The sequence below is a fragment of the Sapajus apella genome, unplaced genomic scaffold, assembly GCF_009761245.1.
Source record: "Sapajus apella isolate SASKATOON/1434 unplaced genomic scaffold, GSC_monkey_1.0 scaffold82, whole genome shotgun sequence".
Taxonomy (NCBI): domain Eukaryota; kingdom Metazoa; phylum Chordata; class Mammalia; order Primates; family Cebidae; genus Sapajus; species Sapajus apella.
The window spans coordinates 7,409,919-7,434,254 of NW_022437022.1; the positions used below are offsets into that span (position 1 = coordinate 7,409,919).

General features: G+C 43.1%; 1 long non-coding RNA gene across 1 annotated transcript; it reads left to right on the top strand.

The window, feature by feature from the left end:
* The first annotated feature begins 494 nt into the window (after positions 1-494).
* On the top strand, positions 495-23,783 carry LOC116533425. Its single transcript, XR_004261290.1, has 3 exons — positions 495-505; positions 11,656-11,664; positions 23,673-23,783. It is a non-coding gene; the product is annotated as an uncharacterized LOC116533425 (long non-coding RNA).
* Positions 23,784-24,336: the final 553 nt, after the last annotated feature.

The following is a 24,336-nucleotide window of genomic DNA, read 5'->3' on the forward strand; positions in this document are numbered from 1 at the left end:
ATGTCTGCCAGGCATGCTAGACTACAGACATTCTCTCCTCTGGGCTCAGTAAGACGCTGCAGCCAACTGACTGTATAGCAAGGGGAGATAGCCTGAGAGCCACACCCACACACAAAAGAAGAACAGAAAGGGCTCATGAGGACATCATTGATCCTTGAATTAAATTGTACCTGAAGCTACCATTTGACTCACTCAACACCCATGAAGCATAATTTGTAGTCAAAAATGTTCAGAATCACAAGTCACTATACAGATACAAAATTCAATCTGTTTGATACCTGAATCTTTCCTACTTTATTCCTATTTATTTCCATTATATTATAGCCAGGCATTTTAAACCTGCAATGACAGACCTCACCACCTGAAGCAGGTGTATTCCAGGCCCAAGCAGCTTTGTTAAGCCAAAATCTGTCTCTCTGCAATAGTTGTGAGGTAGAGTGGAAAATACCTAAGGATGCTATGCATAAGAAGAGTATCCAAATTTCAGCAAGTTCCTTAAAAAATTGTATGATATTCAAATTGCCAAGATGGAGAAATGTGGGCTGAATTCTGTTCTAGCCAGCTGAATTGACAACTGATTGAATGCTTTAAAGCTAAAGAGCATTGATTCATTGATCAACCTAAATCAGCAACAGATAGGAGGAGATGCTAGTCCTTAGTCTCCTGCTCCTGTCCATATGGAAACCGGAGACTTGGATAGGGCTTTGAGATCATGATAAATAAACCCATGAGTGGCACGAGGCTGGGAGAGGTAACTGTTAACGTTGGATAAGAAATCGAGCTTCCAGAATATTCTGATACACTTTGCTAAACAATTACCAAATTAGACAAGATAAAATTTAAAATAGATAAATATAAAATTCTGCTCCTTGGTCTCCTAAAAATCAAGTGTATACGTATGAGATAAGTGGAAAGTGACAGAGTTGAGAGGTAACACATGTGGAAAGATTTAGAAAATTTACTTGTCAAAAATACTTGATGCCAGACAAAAGGGTTGTGTATTTTTCAAAAAGCTCTTCGGATCTTTGGTTTTATAACAAAAGCATAGTGTCCAAAATAAGATGGGTAGTGCCTGCTTTCACATGGGTGGACTCATCCTGGAGTGTAGTGCTCACTTTAGGGTGCCATGCATTCAGGAGAAATCGACAGGTCAGGGCAATTGATGGATGGTGAGAAAATTTTAAACCCTATCATAAGAGAAATGATAAAAGGATATGGATGCTTGCCTGGAAAGGACTCAGTGCAACATTGGGGCTTCTGGAAAATCTGATAAAGTCACCATTTTATCCTTTTGAGGAAAGCACTCTACAGAAAGATTCCCAACTGCCTGCCAAGTCAGATCTTTAAAGCGAAAGTTTCTGGAATCTATCTTCCTTAATCTGCAGTTCTTAATCTTTCCAGAATTGGAAAACCCCATTGAGATGCTGCTGGAAGCTTCAGAACCATTCCCCAGAAAAATTATGGAAACTTTATAATTTGCAAAACTTTCAGATTTCTAGATTCCTCTGAGGCCCACAGATCCCATGTCGAGAATCCCTGTCTGGAATAACGGAAGCAGATTAATCTTGCAAATTGTCATATCATCATAGAGCACACAAGCCCTCATTATATTATAACATTATATAACATTTCTTGAAATAACCCCTCATTTACCTCTGCCTAATTTCTTTTTTCCAAGAAAAGCAAGTATTATAAATTTTGATGTTGGTAAGGGTGAAAAGGTTTCTTTTGGAAGTTTTATTTTACCTTCTCACCTTCAGAGCAATGCAAAGTCCCTTTCAAGTTCCTTTCAATTTTCTTTCTGTCTTTCTTTAATACTCTTTTCAATTCCTTCTCTCTTTCTGTTCTCTTCTCTTCCATCTCTTCTTCCTCAGCAAGGATAGACAACAGGGCTTCAGTGGCAAACGGTGAGGAAGTGTGATCAGAGGGAAACTGGGATCAGCCAGGCGCTCTTCGTGTTTCTTCCCTGACCTCTGGCCCCTGCTTCCCCTCTGCATACCACCCCCCTCTCAGAATTCTGAAGATACTGATATGTTCAAATAGAAACGTTAATGCAATAGCCACACCGACTTCATCAAGCGGAACATTTGAGAGGTGGAACGGAAGAGGTGTTTGCTTGTATTGTCTTTTAATGACAAGATTCTTAGCTTTGATAAAATATGCTATGAGTTCAGTGAAGATTATACATTAACTTAAATTGTAACTCAGTTTAATTACAGTTGACCCTTGAACAACATGGCTTTGAACTACACGAGTCCACTTATACACAGATTTTTTTTCCATCTTTCCTGACACCCCTGAGACAGCAAGACCAGTCCCTCCTCTTCCTCAGCCTGCTCAACATGAAGATGACTAGGATGAAGACCTTGATGATATTCACTTCCTTCCACTTAGTGAATAGTAAATATAGTTTCTCTTCCTTATGATTTTCTTAATAACATTTTCTCTTCTCTAGCTTACTTTATGGCAAGAATACAGAATGTAATACATATACAAAATATATGTCAATTGACTGTTTATGCCGTCAGTAAGGCTTTCAGTCAACAGTAGACTATTAGTAAAGTTTTTGCAGAGTTGGAAGTTGTACGTGAATTTTTGACTGCAGGCCTGTAAGCTCTGTGTTGTTCAAAGGTCTACTGAAAATATCAAACTTGTCTCTACAAATAGTTTACGAATTTTTGGTAGACGGAAGTCTCTGTGCCTTTCATAGAAAATTATAACATTGGCCTATTTTACTGTCACTACTTTATGCAAACTACTGGTGTGTGCTACTCACATAAAAAATGATAATACCGGCTGATCAGTGCCCAGATCACTAAATTTTAGTTAATGATCTTAGGAATTGGTAAATTACCAGCTGGGTGTGTATCCTTGGGCAGTTCCTAGGCCTCTCCAAGTCTCAGTTTTACATCTGTAAAATGGAAAGCATAGTGTATCTTGAAGTTTACTGAGGGTTAAATGAAATCATTCATGTAAAGCACTTAGCCCATATCTGGCACATACTAAAGAAAAAGTTATTGTTATTTTAATGAGTGGTGCCTTTACATACATCTTGGTGAGTCTCAAAAAAAGTTTTAGCAGGAAGCAAAGTTTGCATTAGACCATATTGTATTTGCAGACGGCCATGCCCTTCTCATCGATGCTCCCCTGGAGCTTTCTATTACCACGCAAAGGGAATACAAGTTCATTGCAACAAGGAAAACCTCATGGAGATCCTCCAAAATTCTGATTCCCATGAATATCTTACAGAAAGAAAACAGAAACGACTGATTGAGATGAGGCGGTTTACTTATTGCCAACTTCTGGATTTTTTTCACATTCTGTTCACTAGGATGAACATGTTCCAATTTGTACGGTTGTTTTAAATACTGATCAACCTTCATTTCATTTATTAATGTCAGGTGCAACTAAGCTGCCTTAAGCAAATAAAGTGCTCATTCCTTCCAGGCCCTCCTCTTAAGCTTAATATATTCCATATTCCCAGTTTATTTTCTTGCTGACATGAGTGTGCCCAGTTTTGCTGCCAGGCAAGAACTGAAAATAAGAGAAGGCTGCAGACACTGGCTGGTATGAGATGACCATGCTTTGCTCGGTTGAGGGTTTTATCTGATTATAATGCACGGTGTGTGCAGACATTTCAAGGGCTGCAGCAGAGAATCCAACACTGTCTTTAGTAGGAAGGGGAATCTATAAAAACACCATTTGTCTAAAAAGAGAGAGAGTGAGCGCTGGCAAGCGTTGGGGTGGGGAATGTGCTTTTTCTTTCAGTGTTTGTAACCTGTAGAAACACCAGGGCCTCTCAGATGGGCTCAAAAAGAGCCCTGTCTGGCCTGTGGCACTTTGGAAGAAAACCCACACAGAGAAACGTACAGAGGAAACTATTCGGGAGCGGGAACTGGGTGTGTTTCAGACGTTAAGTCTGCAGAGAAATATCTGCAGTTTTTTTTTTTAAAGAAAAACAATCCCCATGAAAATGAACTTTTAGAGAGTTCCTTTATGCAGGAAATATGCCCAGAAGGGAAAAAGAGAAACAAGCAAGAGCAATGCTCCCCACACCAGGAGCAAAAATGAAGACAGCAGTTGAAAAACTGAGACATTCACTACGGCTCAAACAGAGGCTACTGTATGCTGGGCAGAAGCTGAAAGATAGTTGTCCTCCATGCTGATAAACAATTTTCTTTCTTCTCTGTATGTGTAAGGAACCATTCTGCGTGTTCTCCTTTGGTTGTTCCTGAGCGCATGACATCAGGGGAATGACAGTGACCACTGTTCTGCACATGTCCCGTTCCAGGTCTTCTCTCTTTCCTCCTTTCATTTTGTCTTTTACTGAATGGACATTCACATATTCTAAGTGAACAAAGAATGAAATCGAACTGGCAAAACAGGAGGGTGAGCTCAGGTAATGTTCCAGGCCCTCAAAACCTGGAGTGGCCCCACCCCCGGGCTGCCATGCCTTCTCCGTTTCTCACACTGCTAGCCGCACACAGAGAGGCTAAAGGCCTGGGAGCTGGTGCTGCCTGGCTGGGTTTGGATCCATATATTAGTCCATTCTCAGGCTGCTAATAAAGATGTACTGGAGTCTGGGTATTTATAAAGGAAAGAGGTTTAATTGACTCACACTTCAGCATGGCCGCTGAGGCCTCAGGAAACTTACAGTCATGGCAGAAAAGGAAGAAAACACATCCTTCTTCACATGGCATCAGGAAGGAGAATGAGCGCCTAGTGAAGTGGGAAGAAACCATCAGATCTCGTGAGAACTTTCTATCATGAGAATAGCATGGAGGAAACTGTCCCCATGGTTTAATTACCTCCCACAAAGTCCCTCCCACGACATGTGGGAATAATGGAAACTACAATTCAAAATGAGATTGGAGGGGCACAGCCAAACCGTATCAGTCCTGGTGTTCTTTTCAGTAGATGCAGGACCTTGGGTGAGCTTCTACATCTCTGTGCTGATGGTTTTTCATTTATCAAATAAAGATTCAAGCAGTACTTCCTTCATAGAGATTTTGTCAAATTGATTAATAAAATCAATATTTTAAACTTATTTTCATTATGGCCTCTGCTCTTCCCCCAAATAGCCTGTTTAGGTGCTCCCCTCATGAATGTCAACCTCCCATATGTTCTGTGTTGTACCATGCACATACTGTTTATCCATTTGTGTAAGACTTCCCCAGCCACCCACTCAAGAATTAATCATCCTCTAACACCACCTGATCAATCTATGGCTTCAGGTCTCATTGCATCAATGAGGAAAGTAGGTTCTTAATTGTTTGTTTTTTTTTACCCAAAACTGACCCACACCAAGCAGAACCCACTGACTAGAGCTAGTCACATGGCCCCCGTCAGTATGAGGAAACTAGAGAACAAGAGGAACGCGTGGGTCTTTGTTGGACAGTCAGTGCCCTGCCCCAGGCGCCAAATAGATGAAGATGGAGTTGTACCTCCTGTGGTTGTGCAGCCTGGAGACCCTGTGGGTCCAGCCCTGTGTGGACGCTCACTGGGATGCACAGTGCTGCACAGACTAGGACTACTCACCGTGCACCACGGAGATCAAGCCCCTCCTATGAGTCTTGCATCCCCACGTGCCTCTGCTCTTCGTATTTGGGAAGCTAAGGTTACCTCCAGGGTCAGATCTTTAGGTGGGTCATTTTCACCAGCTCCATGTCCTTCACCTCCTGGTTTATTCTCTTGCTATTAATCCAAGCAACTGAGTTCCCTGTGGTCTTGGGGCCAATCTTCCAGAATAAGAATAGTGATGATGATGTGCATGTCAAAATACTGTGCTGGAAATGAAACACCCAACACATTTGTTTGGACACAGGAATGAAAATAACCCATTATCATGACATATGCCAAAGCATTTTAAAAGCAGAACTGTCCAGTCAGCTTGGTCAAAATCAGTTGAATGGGGTGTGTGAGCATGTGATGTGTACATGCGTGTCAAGTCACAAATTTAAAATATGCTCAACCTCACCTTGGGCTGTGCTTACAAGTCACTTGTTAATTTGCTCAATAAGTACTCCACAGCCTACATACATCCTTGTGCACCTTCTGCAAGGTTACAAAGCATTTTGCACCCTTAATGTACTTAAGGTTTCAGAGGCAAGCTAAGATACAAAATTGAGCAAGTGACAGCTGTCATCACCTCCAGAGAAGGAGCTGCATTCCACCCAGGGCAGTAGTCTCAAGATGTCAACACCCTCCATGGTTTGGGGTCACCAAGAAAGGCACAGCTCACACAGGTATTGGATAGAACAACTCTTTACTCACAGAGAGAAGAGACAGCACAATCAGCGTCAATCATGGGTCTCCGTCCCCTATGGCCAGGGAGATGGTCTTCCCCCTCTCATGTGCAGGGGAAGGACCCCAACCCCTCCTCTGTGGAGTCTAAGATACAGAGAGCTGGGGGCCTCTCTGGGGCCACTGACAACACACCTGCTTATGCAGAGCAAAAGAGGACACACTAAGTCCAAAACAGAGACAGATATTCCCAAACAAAGAGCTGTGCCCAGCATGAGCTGGGAGGGGCCTTACCTCTCTGGAAGGAAACTTTCCTGGCTGAGATCACTCTCATGTGGCTCTGCAGGGGTCAGAAGGCTGCACATGACACCACCATTCTTAACAAAAATTAAATATGGAGCGTGGCCATGCATGACTCAGAAGTGAGCCAGAGCTCTCAGAGCTTTCCAGAGTCCCTCCTGGCTTTGGCTTCAGAGAAGTGGCCTCTGAGTGGGCCATTGAAGGGTGGCAGGAAGCCACTGAGGAGGAAGGAAGCTCACAGGAAAGAACCTGGAAACACAGACACTGACTTTGGCTGAGTCCAGAGTGTGCAAGGGGTGGTGGGGAAAGCCAGACCTGCAAGGACCCGTGGGAAATGGAACAGCTGCAGCCTTGGGCTCTCACTAAGAGTTAGGGGAGCAAGGATGGAGAAGATGAGGCTGTTTGGACATTGTCATGGATTGAATTGTGTCCCCCTCAAAAGTATGTTGAAATCCTAACCCCCAACCCTTTTCAGAGATAGAGTCTTTGCAAGATGTAATCAAGTTAAGATGAGGCCATTAGGGTGGGCTCTAGTCCAATAACACTAATGTCCATGCTAGAAGAGAAGATACAGACAGACATGGCAGAGGGAAGACACCGTGAAGACTCACAGGGGCAGATGCCAGGTGATAGAGGTTAGAGTGAAGTGTCTACAGGCCAGGGATTGCCAGCAACCACCTGAAGCTAAGAGAAAGGCAGGAGTGGATTCTCCCTTGGAGCCTTCGGAGAGAGCATGGGTCTGCTCACACCTTGCTTGCAGACTTCTGGCTTCCAGAACTGGGAAACAAGAAATTCCTGGGCCGGGCACGGTGGCTCACACCTGTAATCCCAGCACTTTGGGAGGCTGAGGGGGGTGGATCATGAGGTCAGGAGATCGAGACCATCCCGGCCAACATGGTGAAACCCCGTCTCTACTAAAAATACCAAAAAAATTTAGCTAGGTGTGGTGGCACGTGCCTGTAATCCCAGCTTCTGGGGAGGCTGAGGCAGGAGAATCACTTGAACCAGGGAGTCGGAGGTTGCAGTGAGCCGCGAATGCACCACTGCACTCCAATGTGGATGACAGAGCGAGACTCCGTCTCAAAAAAAAAAAAAGAAATTTCTGTAGTTTGAAGCCACCCAATCTGCGGTCATTTGTTATGGCAGCCCTAGGAAATGAACACAGACACGATGACTGAGTTCAGTCCTTTGCAATAAGGCCTTCCTGAGGCTCTGTGTGAGTTGAGTGACATGGGGGACACTGTTCTGCAGCTGCAGGCACAGATGTTGCTCAGTCTTCGGAGAGATTGCTCATCGGCACCTTTCACGGCACCAGCAAACTTGCTTATGTGGTCATTGTGGTCATGACATTGACTGCTCTTTTTTCTAAATATTTGTGAGACATCCTATGTGTGTGCAATACAACGAAACCTGTTGATCATACCTCCTCCAACAGCATGTGAGGTGCTAAAGCCCTAATCCAGTCCTCAGTACATCGCTTTTCTCATTTGCAGTGTTTCCCTGTTCACATTGTCCTTCTGTCTCTAGAAAGATAACATTAAAAACTCTCATTGAATCGATCTTAAAGAAACATTTAAAAAAGCTTAGTGTGTGATTCAGCGTCATTTTTAGCAGCTAATGGAGGACTCAGGAGGACTTGTCTTCTCTGGTTTTGGGGCCTTTCAAGGTGAAAATGTGGCCCTGTATCCCAGGATGTTGTATGGATTCAAGGCTGGCAATGCAGTGGGCCGGGGAGGGCTGGAGCCCTGTACCCTCGGCCTTCACCCTCGTGTCTGTGCTCCAATCCTGGGAGGTAGGTTCTTCAGTCTCTAGAACAGTACTGAGGAAAGAGGTAATCCCAATTCTCACATCTCGGGTTCAACCACGAGGGCTCTTTCTCTCTCTCACACACACACTTCCGGTCCCAATTCTAAATCTGCAGACAAAAGACTCTTCCTCTGCTGGGTCAGGCCCACTGCTGGCTTAATGAACCTCATCCAGGGAGACGTTTGGATGTGCAAAGAGACAGGAGGAGTGAGACACAGAAAATTAGGGTGCAGATTCGGGAGTCAGACTTCATGGGCATGAATATATGATACAAGCTGAGCTACAAAACCTCTCTGGCCTTAGTTTCCTTATCCGCCAAATGGGGCAAAGCCTCACAAGGATCTCTGTGAGGATCCAATGAGCCACTTAATTCTGTGCTGGCATTCAGTGCTCAGTAAATGTCAGCTAAAATTGTCACGAAAACTCTTTTTCCTAAGACCCCTGTCACCACCCGGATCAAGGAGGGAGGAGCAGTCACTGGAATGAGCATGCCCACAGCTCAGAACCTGGGCACGGGGCCAAGGGTGTCCGCTGTGGAGGGCAGAGGACTGGACCATGGCGCCAACCACAGGAGGAGGGTGTAACATTTGACCTGCAAGCCCTGGATCAAGTGAGGGGCACACAGGGAGCAGGACACTGCCAGGAAAGTCTCAACAGTCTGGGCCAGACGGGAGGAACCGCCTCCTGTTTCCCAGCAATGGCATCATCCAAGGACAATTGAACCTATACGGAGGTTATGGGAAGGTTATGGTAAAAATGCTCACTTTTGAACCCAAGGCATGAGTCATTCAAAGATAAGACTGTGCGTGGGGGTCAGTCATGTGGGAAACGGGCTGGGAGACATTTACATCAAAACCAGACTTGACGCTGGAGAACTGAGAAATCCCCCCCTCTGCCCTGCCACGGCCCTCCAGCCCCCGCTGTCATGTGTGCCTGTCTTTTTGAGAAAATGAATCATGAGTGAGAGGCCACTCTGGTGACGGGACAGCTGTGTCACAGTGACCCCGCAGACAGACCACTTCAAATCTTTCGGACCCTAAAGGGAAGCCGAGTGGTCTTAGGAATGGGGTAAATCCAGACTGCTGAGCCTGGTGCTGGGTGGAGAGAGGAGGCTGACTTGAAGTTCAGCCTTGTTCTCAGCACTTTCTGAGCACAAACGTGTTCATTGTCAAGTCTACCCATTGTAAGAAAACTGAAGCTTGGAGTGGTTAGTTAGTTTGCCCAAAGTCATACATGAAGTGGCAGAGCTGGGAGTGGCTGGCAGAAGATGTGAATGCCTTACCCCCACTCCCACCCCCACCCCCGCACCAGTGGCCATTCTGCCACTGGAAATTCTCTTTTCTCCAAAGATGTCAATTAATAATGGCCACTTCTGAATATTTTGCCGGGTTCATTTCTAGGTACTTTATATGGTAGCTATAATGTATGTACCCAACTCTCCCTGGCCCATGGCTGAGCAGAGGCTGACGTCCTCCTCCCCACCTCCCAAACGTGCTGACGTTCTGCCCCTCCCCACCTCCCGCCTGTGTCTTTCTGCTGCGGTGCCCAGGGTTTCTCCCATCTCACTAGGAACTCTCTTGGCCCACGCTAGGGCACTTCAGCCAGACTGAGATGACCAGGAGCCACCATTGGGGATGTCACAGGCCACAGCAGGAACACAGGGTTAAGTCACCAGCACTTGTAATGTAAAATGACAGTGTTCTTTAACATGGATTGGGGCTTACGCTTAGGATGAGGCCACTGTGCTAGCCGTGCAGGCCCCCTCTCATCAGCTTGCTGTAATGCAATGCCCCTGGGCCACAGAAGGTCCCCAGCAGGACCGTGGTCCTGTAGCCCATGGTGACAACCTGTTGGAGAACACAGGCCCCACTGGTTTTGCTCGCTAACTTTTCTCATCCCTTGCTTTTTCGTCCTGGGATCCCCAAATAAGTCAGCCACACTGAGACAGGAGAATGCCTCCTCTGAGAAGGCCTCCTCGAATGTGGAGGTTGAAGGTATGTGCCAGCCTGGCAGGCAATGTCACCCATGTCACTGCCCAAGGGTTTCTTCCTGCCTGATACATAAAAAAGGCCATGTCATTGCACTAGAGAAAGAGTTTAATAGACTCGAGGCCAGCTATACCTTGTGGGAAATGGAGTGGGTCCTCAAATCACCTCATCTGAAACTCGTAGGTTAGGGGGTTTTTCGAAGGTAGTTTAGGGGAAAGGAGGAGGGTGGCCAGGTAACAGATGCTTGCTGCTGATTGGTTGGGGCAGAGATGAAATCATGGAGGGTCAAGGCTGTCCTCCTGCAGGCTGAATCACTTCTAGGTGGGGCTGCAGGATCTGGCTTGGTGGTCCCGGTGGAGTCATGCAAAAAACTTGGAAGGACGTCTCAAAAGGCCAATCTATAATATGTTATTTGCAGAAGTAACTGGGAAAACTGCATATCTTATAACTTCCGGGAAAATGGCTGGCAATCCTTTGTGTCTGTGCCTTAGCAGGACTCCGGCTCCCTCCTCCCCCAGCCTGATGGCCTCCCATTAGCTTTACAAAAGCAGTTGGCTTTTGGGCAAGGCCTATTAATCATTTAAACTGTAGCCTAAATGTCTTCCAAAGTTAGCTTGGCCCAATAGCCTGGGAATAATTAAGGGAAAGGCAAGATGGGGGATAGGGGGTGGGTTAGCTTAGCTTATTGTTACAATTTTTCTCACCAATATAATTTTTGCAAAGGCAGTTTCACCCACATACTGGTAGAACACAGTCTATAGGTGTGCTGAAGGCAATTCTTAGATGTGATTAACATTGAAATCCATAGACTGAGCAAAACAGATGACCCTCCATAAAGTCGTGGGGCTTCATCCAGTAAATTCAAGGCCTCAAGAGCAGAGACTGAGGTTCTAGAAGAAGAAGAAATTCTGCCTTAAGGCCGTAGCATAGAAACAATGCCTGAGCTTCCAGCCTGCTGCCCTGCAGACTTCAGACTCAAGATGGCAACATTAGCTCTTACCTGTATTTCCAGTCTGTTAATCTGTCCTACAGATTTCAGAATTGCCAGCCCCACAAATGCCAGCATCAATTCTCTCTTTCTTTTTTTTTTTTTTGAGATGGAGTTTTGCTCTTGTTGCCCAAGCTGGAGTACAATGGTGTGATATCGGTTTACTGCAACCTCCACCTCCTGGGTTCAAGTGGTTCTCTGGCCTCAGCCTCCCAAGTAGCTGGGATTACAGGCCCAGCTAACTTTTTGTGTTTTTAGTAGAAACAGCGTTTCACCATGTTAGCCAGGCTGGTCTTGAACTCCTGACCTCAGGTGATCTGCTCACCTCAGCCTCTCAAAGTGCTGGGATTACAGGTGTGAGCCACTGCACCCAGCCGCATCAATTCTTTAGAAGGAATCTCTCTCTCTCTTTCTCTCTCTGTATGTATATTCCTACAGACACACACACACACACACACACACACACGCACACACCCTATTGGTCTGTTTCTCTGGAGCACACTGACTCTCCCAGTGAATCACTCTTTTCTCTGGATACTACAGCACTCACGCCTACCTCTTGTTAAAAGAAAACTTCAGACGAATTAAATTTAATGGAGTCTAATTGAGCAAGAATAAAAGCGATTCATGAATCGAGCAGTCCCCAGAATCACAGCAGATTCAGAGAGCCCCCTGGGATGCCTTGTGGTCAGACCAAATTTACAGACAAAAAACGAAAAGTGGCAAACAGAAATCAGAAGTGAGGTACAGAAACAGCTGGGCTGGTTACAGGTTGGTGTCTGCCTGATTTGAACCCTCAGCAGTGTATGAGTGGCTGAAGCAGGGCTGCTGGGATCGGCCAAAACCCAGCTATTGTTACAGGTGCGCTCCTAAGTTAGGCTTTCAGTCCTGTCTACCTGTTAAGTTAGGTTGTGGTTCATCCACAAGGACTGAAATATACAAGTACAGAGTCCTTCTCAGGCCGTATTTAGTTTGCTTTAACACAGTTCTATTTCTGATTAACTTAATATGTTACATTTAATTTATTATAATATTTTCATTTCAGTTGTTCTCTTTTCTGTTATTTAGATGATCTACTGACAAATATGCTGGCCTCACTAAGCTGAGCCCCTTGAAGGTGGAGACAGTTGTGCTCAGAGACACAAACACAGCTTTGTTTCTTTGCGCCTTACATGGGGCCTAACCTATAGTAGGTGCTCAGCTAACACTTCAGGGACAGTGAAAGATGGAACACTATCCGTTGTGTGAAGCAAGAAGGATTCAAACGCTGGCCAAGGAAGCGGAATGATCCCAAGGTGGCTGCTGCGTGCATCCTCTTCTGAATCCCTGCGGATGGCCTGATGGCTTCGGCCAGCTTCATTTGCGGTATACATACTCCCTCTCATTTATTCTCTCACACAAATGTGCTACTCCCAGCTTTAGGACAACATTCTTGGCTAACAAAGCACACATTTCTGATGAAGTTCGAAGCCCAGTAATTAAGCTGTTGCTGTCCCTCATCTCAGCCTGGAGCGCCCTGCATGAAGTCCTCAGTCAGATCTATCAACTGTGGGGCAGGGAGGCTGGTAACACAATCTGGATTTTGTTTGGCGTCAGTTTAAAATATTTGTGAATGGCTGGAGACAAGATGGGGGCCCGCTACTGTGCTCATTTCACACATTTTAATTAAAGAGGATGAATGAAGGAAAGAAGTCTCCCCTCTGGGATTGATGTGTGTGAAGGATTTTCTAGTCCCAACTTGACTGTGTCAGAATTGCTTAGCTCAGGATCCTGAAGGCACTGTTTGGGAAGCCTCAAAAGAGGTTAACGTCTCTACTTGCTCTTCATTCACTGCTCCTTAAAAAAAAAAAAAAAAAAAAAAGACTTTTAGACTGGGCACAGAGGCTCACGCCTGTAATCCCAGCACTTTGGGAGGCCGAGGTGGGGGGATCATCTGAGGTCCAGAGTTCAAGACTAGCCTGGCCAATGTGGTGAAACCCCATCTCTACAAAAATACCGAAAAAAATTAGCCGGTCACGGTGGCGGTGCCTGTAATCCTAGCTACTCAGGAGGCTGAGGCAAGAGAATCACTTGAACCCAGGAGGTGGAAGTTGTAGTGAGCCAAGATCACGCCACTGCTCCCTGGCTTGGGTGACAGAACAAGACTCTATATCAAAAAAAAAAAAAAAAAAAAAAATTTGACTTTTCATTCTGGTAGAGAAAGTATTTTGAAACCTTTTTTTTCCTAATGAATTTATCTTGGATCCTGAAACTACAGCTATAGCATGCTTTATTTACATTTTCCTGTCATAAACAGATCTGGGAGTTCTTTTTAAAATATATTATTTAATTTTTTTTTAGACAAAGTATCATTCTGTTGCTCAGGCTGGAGTGCAGTGGCCCTATCCTGGCTCACTGCAAACTCCACCTCCCAGGCTCAAGCCATCCTCCCACCTCGGCCTCCTGAGTAGCTGGGAAAGCAAGTGCCGGCCACCACACCCGGCTAATTTTTGTATTTTTTGTAGAGATGGGGTTTCTTCATGTTGCTCAGCCTGGTCTTGAACTCCTGGGCTCAAGATCCTCTTGCCTTGGTCTCTTAAAGTGCTGGGATTACAGGTGTGAGCCACCACATCTGGCCAGATCTGATAATTTATTATACAGTAGATTTCTCTTGATAGATAGCTACGTCGTAGAAGAGAAAACCAAAGCATAAAATGAGTGTGACTGAAAACTGATTTATGTTCAACTCCTGTGCCATCCTGCCACTGGAAATTCTCTTTTCTCCAAAGATGGTAATTAATAACGTCCAATTCTGAATATTTACCATGTGCCGGGGTCCAATTCTAGGTACTTTACATGGTATCTAATGTATGCACTTAACAAACCTGTTGTTTTCAGGCTGGGAAGCTGAGGCACTCCAAGTAAATTCCTCTTGCCTGGAGCCTGCACTTTTTCCCTCTGTTCTTTTCCACCTAAATTCTACTAAAACTGCAAAATCTGTAGCTCCAGCTATAGACTGTCCTCTGGAATTTCAGACTCACATCTCCACCTACCCACCAGGTATCTCCACCTAGATGTTCAAAGCATCTTCAAATCAACCTTTTCAGGATGGTACCCAGCCTTCCTACGGTTCCTGCCTCCTGCTACACTGATGTCACTGGCCTTATCTAGGCACCAGCCCCATGGTTCCCATTCTTTACAAGGTGCCAGGGACATTCTTTAAACATACAAATAATAGGCTATGTGTATTTGTTGTCTATTGATGCATAACAAATTATCTCAAATCTAGCAGCTGAAAACAACATTTATTGTCTCACAGCTTCTGAGGGTCAGAAATACCAGCGTGGTTTAGCTGAGTGGTTCTGCCTCAGGATTTCTTCTGAGGGTGCAGTTCGATGTTGGCCAGGGCTGTGGTCATCCCAGGGCTTGGTTAGGAGAAAGTCAGCGTCTGGTTCGCTCTTGGGGCTGTGGTCTGTTCCAGATCCTCCTGGATGCTGGCTGGAGACATCGATCCCTTACCACCTGCATCTTCCCACTGGGGTGCTCACAGCTCAACAGCCTACTTCCCCCAGATGAAGGGACCAATTACACAGAGAGAGAGAGAGAGAGAGTGTGTGTGTGAGAGCACCTGAGACAGAAGCCGCAGTCGTTTTATAACCAAATCTCAGGAGTGACTACCCATCACTTGGCCATATTCTGTTTGTCAGAATTAAGTCACTACATCCACGCTACAGTCATAATTGGCTTTGGGGGAATACTAGACCAAGCTGTGAGGACCAGGGAGATGGGGATTATCGAGGGCCACCTTAGAGCCTGAGCACCCCACACCTTTGCTTAAAACGTCACTGATTTTAGGACATGGTTCCAATACAGCTTACAAGGCCCTGAGATGGGAACCCTGCTCACTTTTCCAGTCTTGGGCAATAGTGCCTTTCCCGCCACCTCTGCTCCTTCGCCAGCACACACCGGCCATGCTGCACTGCTGTCTGTCCGCTTATGCACCAGGCTTTCACCAAGATGCTTCTGTGGACTTGGCACCATGGAAGCCGTCCAAAGCCCTTAGCAGAACACGAGCCTTCATCTTCGTTAGGGTTGAGTGGCTACCAATGTGATAATTTTAATCCAACTTTGCTTAACAATTGCAAAAGTTTATTTTTTCTTACGAAAAGTAATTGTAATGAATTGTAAAAGCATTACTAAGCTTAAGAGTTGTATTAAATTTCAAATGTAGCAACTTCTGCAATAAATCCCAGTTGCTAAGGGGCCATGATTAGAAAAAGGCTTTATGGAACATATGTGCGTTTATCACGTAGAACATCACCTATCAAAATAGTGCTGTTATTGTCTCGATGTTGAAAATAATTTCCCCCAAAGATCCGGTGGGGATCAGTTTATGTCTCTTTACCATTTCTGATTGTGTTCAGTCCCCACAATGAGAGTCATTGCAGGAGCTCAGTATTCTCATTCCAAGCACACCGTTTCTTCCTCTTCCTCCACCAATGGAGAATAGGATGAGAGAACAGAGTGTACCATTGAAAGCTCCCATTTCCTGTGGCGTTTCATTTCATAATAAGTTGAGCAGGAAATAAAATGAGGAAAGAGGCAAAAGTCATCTTTTTCATTGCAGGGATCTACAGAAGTTCCCCAGGCAGCAAAACTCAGTCTCCTGTCAACATCCAGGTCTGAATTCATAGAAGTTGACCTGTGGCTTGCTTTCCACAAGGCTCTGAGGTCAGAACATGCTTATTGAGCATCTGTAGGAAGTGAGGGAATAGAAGTGACTAAGGCTTAGTTCCTATCCTCAGGGAACATAAAGACTGTCATTGAGACTAAGATGGAGAAGACAACCCAACCCCTTGAAATTTGCCAGCCCCTAGTGCAATAAACAACACAGTGGGCTCCCAGATGAAATTTCCAGAACTGTATTTTCCTCTCAAAGTTCCTTCAGAATTTCCAGACTTTCTCCAGCCCTCCATGAGTTTCTTAAAATGATGGCTTGTGGCTTCTATCACTCCTCCCACCCCCAGCTTCCAAAACCTCAAGGTCGACACGTCAGGGCATGTCTGCTTTGGTTTAAACAGAGCATTACAAATCTTTCCCCTAATCTATCTTGGCTTCTTGCCTTATTTTCCCATGTACTTTCTTGTTCCAGCATTCAGAAAACAGCTTGTCCCTTTATCAAACATCATCGTTTATCATTTCCTGAGTCTTCATCGTGGAGGAACCAGATGCCTTCATTTGTTGAACAAGTGTCTTTGAAAGAGCTATCACACACACATTCACTGTGCTGGGTCCCTGGAGGGTTTAGTTCACTCTGACAAACAGGAATGTCCTAACATCTGTGTTACCTGATTTGAAGCCAAACTGGGCTCTCTCTCCACACATATCCCACCCAGTCCAATCTAAGACTAACATAGATTTACGTCTAACTTAATGGGGCAATGTAAGTCTTACAGTAAAATGACTTACTGGAGACCCAGAGGAACTCAAAAGGACTGCAAGCCTGGCCTCCACTCAGCTGAGGTGTAGCTGAAGCTGACCTGTGACATAGATGGTGGTATGGTTTGGCTTTGTGTCCCCACCTGAATCTCATCTCAAATTGTAATCTCCAGGTGTTGCGGGAGGAAAATGGTGAGAGGTAATTGGATCATAGGGGTGGGTTCCCCATGCTGTTCTCGTGATAGTGAGTGAGTTCTCACGAGATCTAATGGCTTTATAAGTGTTTGATAGTTCCTCTCTTGCCCTCTCTGTCTTTCCTGCCACCTTGTGAAGAAGGTACTTCGCTTCTCTTTTGCCTTCCACCATGATTGTGAGTTTCCTGAGCCCTCCCCAGCATGCAGAACTGTGAGTCAATTAAGCCTCCTTTGTTTATCAATTACCGAATCTCAGGTAGTATCTTACAGCAGTGTGAGAACTGCTATAAGATGGTTTCCATGCAAGCATGGCCCCACTCAGCTGGGCCTCGCCGAAGTTGACCTGTGAGATAGATGCTTTCCACGTCCTCGCTGCACACCCTCCCTGCGGCTCCCGATGCCCTCCCCAGCAGGCTAGTGTGGCCGTACAACCTTGAGCTTTGGAGCTATCCAGACAGGAGTATAACCTCTGCCTTTGCCACTTGTCCATGGAGTGATCTTGAGCAAGCTATTCATTTCAGGGTCCATGTTTTCCATACGCAATGCAAGGGCGGTACTGGAAGCCACCGCAAAGAGCTGTGGTGAGGATTATGTGACAAAAAGTGAGCAGAATGTTGAGGAGTGTCTGCCACCCACAAGTGCTCGCTAAGTGCTGGTGACTTTCGTTACCCTTGGGGTTTGGGGGGCTCTTCTGGGCCCCATCATGCTTGTCATCCCTCGGCTTGCACCTTCTGTGTTAAGTCCTGGTTTTCATCAATAGGCTCATTCTCTCAGTGTTGTCTCAACTTACTGCCCGAGAGGAAGAAGCTAATAAAAACCCAAGGTGTGAAAAACAGGAAACTACTCAACAATCCTTCACCCAGCAAAGTATGTTCTTCATTAAAGCATTAATTTACCTCAGTGTAAATTCAAGCAATGAAGCTGAGACAGAGTGGGGACTCACAGCTCTCGGCTGCTGGTACTGATTGTTGACTGAAGTAAGGAAACTTGCCGTGGGGCAAGTTCGATATGTGTCCTTTGTTGGTTGTGGTGAGGATTAAGTTGATAACAAGGCTCAACAACAGGGAGGGGCTTGTGTATGTTTATTTCTCTCTGTTAACCCCGGAACTTAAACAGTGGGTGTGCTGCTGTGGTTTGAGGGCAGGGTGCAGATGTGTGCTATCGACTGAAATGCACCAAAAAATAGGACAGACTAGTAGATAAAGGGCTTGATACATTGATATATTCGGATAAAATAAGTATAATAAACTTCTAATAGTTGGTATACAGTGTCCACAATAAAATTCTTTCAACTTTATCATAAGTTTGAAAATGTTCTTAGTAAAATTTTTTTAAATGAGAGCAAAACAGGATAATGTCACAAAAAGACGGAGTTTAGCAGTCTTACCCTAAAAGAATGACGAAAGAGGTAATGTAAAAATAAAGAAAGTGTCCACAGAAGGCAAAATGGTAACTGAAATACAGAAAAAAATAGCCAACTACTTGGGAGAAGAATGACTGGGAGAAGAATGCGTCCTTAGGTCCTATGGTCATTTAAAGGGGGTTAAGACTTTGTTAAAACTGCCTATCCCCCAGGGTGGCTGTGGGGATTCAATTAAAATTAATATATGCAAAACACTTAAACACAGCCTATCACATGACATTTGTTTACTATATATATGTTCATATATATTTATATTTTATTTACATATATGTTTCACTACCATCATTACTAATAATATTATATGCAACCATTAAGAGAAAATAAGAGTAGACGACGCTCAGCCTTGTGGAGGGAAGAAGAGGTATCAGGAGACACAGGACAAAAAAAAAATCTCAATCTCAAAATGGCAAAATTTTTTTTTAATAGCAAAAGTGAAACACCAACAGAAAGCACCAAAAGGAAGTAGAGAATAACTATAATGTCTGTCAGTAACCACAATGAATATAGATGGACCAAACTCTGTTCAAAAGCAGAGATAAACAGAGTAACAGCAATCACAAACACAAGTTTAGTACTTGCTATTTATAAAAACACAAGGAAAACTTTAAGACATGGAAGGTTGGAAGAAAAAGATGGAAAAAATACAAACCAGGCAAATATAAATAAAACAAAACACAACACCTGGTATCCAACAAATAGACTTGAAGACAAAAACAGTAATTAGTGGTAAAGTCATTATATAAAAGGCTAAATTAATCAGAATTGCACAATTCTAAACTATATGCATTTGATAAAATAGCCTCAAAACGTGATAGATTCACAAAGAGAAATAGACACGTCTTCTGTCATAACGTGAGAATTTAACATACTTCTCCCTATTGGTAGGTCAAGGAAACCAAAATAAATATGCAAATACAGAAAAACAACCAAACAATCAACTAGCTGGTTTTAATGGATATTTATAGAACTAAAAATTAGAGAATACACATTCATCTCGATATTCTACACATGCAACATTTGTAAAAATTAGATCTCATACCAAGAAACAACGCAGATCTCAGTAAATTCAAATAACTGGAATCATACATAACATGTTCTTTGACCGCTATGCAATAAAGTTAAAATAGATAAGAAAAATACAAATTAAAAAATTTATATATTTGAAAATTTAATCAGTATATCTCTGAATAATGTTGAAAACAATAAGCTACATTTAATTTAATGGAAATTTAAAATACCACAAATTTGATAAAAAATAAAATATATCAAGACTCATGGGACACTGGCAGAGCAGTATTTTGACATATATTCATGCCTTAAAATCTTGTATTAAAAAGGAAGAAAGGCAGACACTTGAAAAACTGAGTATCCTACTTAAGAAGTCAGAAAAATAACTTCGGAAAATTTTTAAAAAGAAAAAGGAATGAGCAAAAATAAAGGTAGTTTTTTACAAAAATATAAAATAGACAAACTTTTGCTGAGATTGATCAAGAAAAATATGAAGAAAGCCTAAATTTAAAATACTAAGAATAAAAAGGGCCATAAAACAGATACAATAGAGACATTTAAAAAAATAGTATGAGCAATATTACACAAGGAGCATGAAAATATAGATGAAATGAACAAATTTCAAGAAGGATAACATCAGGCTGAGTGTGGTAGCTCATGCATGTAATCCCAGCACTTTGGGAGGCCAAAGTGGGTGGATCGCCTGAGGTCAGGAGTTCGAGACCAGCCTGGCCAACATGGCAAAACCTTGTCTCTCTACTAAACATACAAAAATTAGCTGGGTGTGGTGGCATACTCCTGTAATCTCAGCTACTGGGAAGGCTGAGGTGGGAGAATCGCTTGAACCCAGGAGGTGGAGGTTGCAGTGAGCTGAGATAGCACCACGGCACTCCAGCCTGGGCAACAGAGCGAGACTCCATCTCAAAAAAAAAAAGGGATAACATCAAAATGTACTCAAGATGAAATAAAAAGGAAACCTTACAATTTCATTCATAAAGAACTTAAATTGAAGGTTAAAATTCTTCTGTAGAGACTCAGATAGTTATAGAGGTGAGTTTTAATAAACTTTTGAATAATTCTTTATCCAATATTATACAAATGATTTCAGAGAATTCACAAAAGAGGGAACATTCCCCAGTGTATCATAAGAGGCCCCTATAATGTTGATACCAAAGTCAGACAGAGATTGCATAAAAAAAGCTTAAAACAATTTCACTCATTAACATGTTTGCAAAGATCCTAAATCAAATCTTAGTAAAGTAAATATAGCATTGGAATAAAAGAGAGAATCCACCAAGATCAAGTTGGGTTTATGTCAGTAATGCAAGGGTGGTTTATACATTAAAAAATTGTAGGTAAAACACAATACTTTCTGCATTTCCATAGACAAAGACAAAGCATTTGATAAAAGCAAAAATTATTATGATAAACTAGAAATGGAAGGGAAGTTCTTTCATGATTAATAAATGTTGTCTACCAAAATGTTCATCATTTTCAATGATAAAATACTAGCAGCACTAATTTTAAATTCAGGAACCATACAAGCATATCATGTCCATCATTTCTATGGTAGCAGAAATCCTAGCTGGCATAATAAGATAATAATACTGCAAGTCATGAGAATAGAAGAAGAAAAAATGAAACTGTTATTACAGTCAGGTGATATTGTTCAGTCTACATTAAAAATCTTTAAAAATCTACAGAAAGTGGTTAAAATTAAGTGTTTTTATAAGATGACTGGATTTAAGAACAACATAAAAATCAATTGCATTTATATATGCCAGCAACAGCTAATAAAATATAGTAAAAATAAGCTTACTACCTGTTTACAGCAACACAGTCTCCAAAAAAGGGGCACTAAAAATATTTGTAACAAAAGATGTGCAGGAAATATTTTAAATGTTTAAATATATTTTTCTCATATAAAAGATATCCAGGAATGAAATAAATGATGAGATATCAGTTTTTAGGTTTAAAAGATGATTCAGTAAAGAAATAAATTGTCACAAATTCTCAATAGTTTATCAAAAAATATTATGGTGTTTTTCTACAATTCATATAGAAGACTAAGGCCACAATATTCAGCACACTAACAAAAAGGAAAAATAAGATAGAGAGATGTGTCCTAACAGGTGTCTACATTTATTTTAAAGTTATGATTACTAAAACAGTATGTATTGGCTTAATGAGAGACAAACTGAGTCAAAGAAAAGAACAGAGAACCAAAAACAGTTCCACACCATTTTTTTAAACTTGAAATCTGATAGAGGTGGTAATGCAGATTACTGGAACAAAATAAACTACTCCATAAATGCTCTTGGGATCATTTGCTACAAATATGGGAAAAATAAAATTGAATTCTGACCTCACACTATACAAAAAAATCAATCCCAGATGGGGATTAAAGAAATAATAGAGGTAAAACACTCAAACCTTAAGAAAAAAATGGTTAAGAATATCTTTAAGAGGGGGTACACCAAGATGGCCAAGAGGAGGCAACACTGGAATGCAACTCCCAGCGAATGAGATGCAGAGGACTAGAGGACTTCACGATTCCAAGCAAGGTGCCAAGTTAATTTCAGTGGGACTGGTAGGACACTGAAAATAAAAGCCCATGGAAGGAGCTGAAGCAGGGTGAGAGCCGCCCAGGTGGGCGAACCGAGACAGGGTGGGGTGCATCCCCACCTGGAATGTGCAGGTGGGCGAACCGAGACAGGGTGGGGTGCATCTGCACCTGGAATATGCAGCCAGCTCCGAGGGTCAGGGGACTTCACCCCATTGGTGCTCCCATTCGGATCCTGTGCTTACCTCATCCCTCCTGCAACCCACGGTCCAAGAGAGCCCTGCCAGACTGATGGGCACCATGGGTTGTCGATTCAAATCTGAATGATGGCTCCTGCCTGGTGCCACAAGGTGTTGCACAGACCTGGGCGGAAGTTTGGACTAACACCAGTGGGACTGACCGTCCCGCAGAAAGAGGCAGAGTCGAAAGCAGGGAAATAGAGGTAAGGCCTGGCAGGCCCCACCCCCACAAAACTCAAACTGAAGCTGGTGTTCTAGAGAGCTTGGCAGCGAATACACCAGTTTGACTCCAACAGGGAAGATGGAGCTCAGGAAAGGAGAGATGCCATTGGGAAGGCAGAGCTAATCTCACCTGCAAACAAACTCCAGGAAAAGACTACACACACAGCAACCTGACTGAATCTGAGGCAGCCCAGCAGCACCTCTACAGGCCAAAAAAGATATAGCTCCAAACTCAACAGAAAGTATGTCCACTCAGAGATTCCTCCAGCAATCACCAACTTCAAAGATCAAAGCAAGTTAAATCCACCAAGATGGGAAGAAACCAGTGCAAAAAGGATGAAACCATCAAAGACCAGAACACCTCTTCTCCTCCCAGAGATCACATCTCCTCACCATCAAGGAACAAAACAACACAGAAAATGAGTTTGACGAATTGACAGAAGCAGGCTTCAGAAGGTAGGTAATAACAAACTTCTCTGAGTTAAAAGACCATGTTCTAACCCAATGCAAAGAAATTTGAAAAGAGGTTAGATGAAATGCTAACTAGAATCACCAGCTTAGAGAAGAACACAAATGACTTGATGGAGCTGAAAAACACAGCACGAGAACTTTGTGAGGCAAACACAAGTTTCAACAGCTGAATTGATCAAGCAGAAGAAAGGATATCAGAGATAGAAGATCAAATCAATGAAATAAAACGAGAAGGCAAAATTAGAGAAAAAAGAGTGAAAAGAAATGAACAAAGCCTCCAAGAAATATGGGATTATGTGAAAAGACCTAATTTATGCTTGATCAGAGTACGTGAATGTGATGGGCAGAACGAATCCAAGTTGGAAAACACTCTTCAGGATATCATCCAAGAGAGCTTTCCCAACCTAACAAGGCAGGCCAACATTCAAATCCAGGAAATACAGAGAACACCACAAAGATACTTCTCAAGAAGAGCAACCCCAAGGCACATAATCATCAGATTCAAAACTGAAGGAAAAAATCCTAAGGGTAGCTGGAGAAAAAGGTCGAGTGACCCACAAAGGAAAGACCATCAGACTCACAGCAGATCTCTCAGCAGAGACCCTACAAGCTAGAAGGGAGTAGGAGCCAATATTCAACATCCTTAAAGAAAAGAACCTTCAATCCAGAATTTCATATCTGGCCAAGCTAAGCTCCATAAGTGAAGGAGAAATAAAATCCTTTACAGACAAGCAATTGCTGAAAGATTTCGTCGCTACAAGAACTGCCTTACATGAGCTTCTGAAGGAAGTACTAAATATTGAAAGGAGCAACCAGTACCAGCCACTGCAAAAATGTACCAAATGGTAAAGACTAATGACACAGTGAAGAAACCGTGTCACCTAATGGGCAAAACAACCAGCCCGTAACAAAATGGCAGGTTAAAATTCAAATATAACAATATTAATGTTGAATGTAAATGGCCTAAATGCCCCAATCAAAAGACGCAGACTGGCAAACTGGAAAAAAAGTCAAGACCCATTGGTGTTCTGTATTCAGGAGACCCATCTCATGTGCAAAGACTCACATAGACTTAAAGTAAAGGGATGGAGAAAGATTTACCAAGCAAATGGAGAACAAAAAAAAGCAGGGGTAGCAATCCTAGTCTCTGATAAAATGGACTTTAAACCAACAAAGATCAAAAGAGACAGAGAAGGGCATTACATAATGGTAAAAGGATCAATGCAACAAGAAGAGCTAACTATCCTAAATACATATGCACCCAATGCAGGAGCACCCAGATACATAAAGCAGGTTCTTAATGACCTACAAAGAGACGTAGACTCCAACACAATAATAGTGGGAGACTTTAACACTCCACTGACAATATTGGACAGATCAATGAGACAGAAAGTCAACAAGGATATCCAGAACTTGAACACAGATCTGGACCAAGTGGATCTAACAGACATTTACAGAACACTCCACCCCAAA